Source organism: Cavia porcellus, unplaced genomic scaffold (genome assembly GCF_034190915.1).
Source record: "Cavia porcellus strain 051 isolate PalLab524CR breed Dunkin Hartley unplaced genomic scaffold, mCavPor4.1 scaffold_10, whole genome shotgun sequence".
NCBI lineage: Eukaryota > Metazoa > Chordata > Mammalia > Rodentia > Caviidae > Cavia > Cavia porcellus.
In genome coordinates this window covers 60104046-60106089 of record NW_026947493.1, presented here as the reverse complement: position 1 = coordinate 60106089, position 2044 = coordinate 60104046, and positions in this window count along the sequence as shown.

Here is a 2044-nt window from a genome sequence, read left to right as displayed (position 1 = left end):
CCTGGGCAAAACTGTAAACTGGTTCAAGTTTATCTTGGTCATCCAAACACTCAGATTATTGACTTGGTTATGTCATGTTAACATTCTTTCTCTTACAGTGTTTATTCCCTCTCCTCTAAACCTATCATGCAAATATCTATTATACTAAAATACAAAGAATGGTAGCAACTTTAAAAATCATCCTTTGAGTGAAGTTCACATTTTCAAAATTATTGACACCTTGACATAAAGAATTTAATCTTTAATAAAATGTGAACAAATTGAGTTATTTATCTATGGTTAGGATACCTTTGCAAGACTTGTTATCCCTGGGCCTATATTTCCTGCAGGCCCACTCAGAAAATCCTAAAAGCTTTTACAAAATGCTCCCTATGATGTAATGTGTATGACGTAATATGCATTGTATGGGGAAGAAAAAGAACAGCTCAGCAAATGTTTAAAAATGTAATCTTGCTCTTTCTTTTTTTTCCCCTTCCATCCCATCTGTTCCTGAATAAATCCATTAGGTAGTGGAAATTAATTAATAAATTGGAGGTGTACTGAGGAACAGCAAGCAAAGGGGAGCTGTGTGGTTACAGGGGACAAAGTAAACCAGTACAGGACATCAGAGCCCCTGTAAAAAAGGGGAAGTCTGCACAGTGTGGGTGCAGGAGATGAGACGTGGTTATGTACAAAAAAATGGGCCAAATACATAAATATATTGAGGATGATGGAAAGCAGCTTGAAATGTGAGAAACAGGTGGAAAAAAAGTATCATGAATCTTGTGTTGGATTGAAACTGTAGATACAAATCTAAAATCACATATAGAGACATGAAGACATTTATACTTTGTATATATGTACTTGTATGTGTGTATATGTGTATACAATTGTGATTTCTGTTCCCTGAGGGTCTCAGAGTAGCAACACTCCCATAGCACTGTGCTTACCTAGTGCCTAGATGCTGGGTATGTCAATATTACCTTCCACTAAAGGAGACCAGGGCTTGTTAAAGAAATGGCTGATTTTAGGCCTGGGGAAGGAAATGCATCCAATGAGTTAGAACATTGCATGAGTGTTAGGAAACAAAAAAGTGTATCAACATGATACTGAAGCCAACTTAAAGGGTGCCCACTGGCTACACCAAGAAAAATACTTCAGCATCAGAAAAAGTAAAATAATGATAAGAACAGATTCTAAAGCCTAGTAAGAAAAATAGGAATCTCTAAGTCTATGGTGGAAATAAGTTAATAAATTGGAGGTTGCAGACCAAGGATATAGCTCAATGGCATCAGTGCCTGCTTGACAAGTGCAAGGTCATGAGTTTGATTCCCCCGTACAAAAAATAAATAAATAAATCAAAATAAATTAGGGTTTATTGAGGAACAGGATATTTACAAAGTCTTTTAAAAGAATTCCCCTACTCTAGTATTTGTTAATTACAAAAGAAAAAAGAGTCACTTTCCAATGAAGAAGCTTAGCAGGCAAACATTCTCATGAAGTGATGGAAGTAGACATTCTGTAATAAGTCAAATCAAATTAAAACTGGCTCCCCAATAGGACGCAATGAGAAGAAAACAGCATCGCTTCTGTGGTATTCCTGCCAACTAGACATAATTTGAATCTAAGCAAAAGAAAACACTGGAGCAATGCAAACTGAGAGACATTCTATAAAATAACTGGCCTACAATCTATAAAACTATGCAGATCATGAAAACCAAGTAGGTTGAGAACCAGTTCCTGACTGAAGGAAACATGAGAAGCAAATAAAGTATTCTCCAAGAGGCTGGGCAGTAATATTACAGCAATGTGAATCTCATGTTGGTTTTAGCTTTATTTGTAGTAATGCAGGAAAATGTATTTTTTTTCTAGCATATAAGAAACAAATAAATACTAAAGTGTGTGGTACGGTGAGGAACCCAGATGGCAAAATTTCTTTAAAACAATTCAGAAAATTAAAACTTTTTGTCATACTGTGTTTGCAATGTTTCTGAGTTTGATGTTATTTCCTGTAAAAAACTCTAGAAGTCTGATTCTGGGATTGCGTATACATAGCCCTGACACA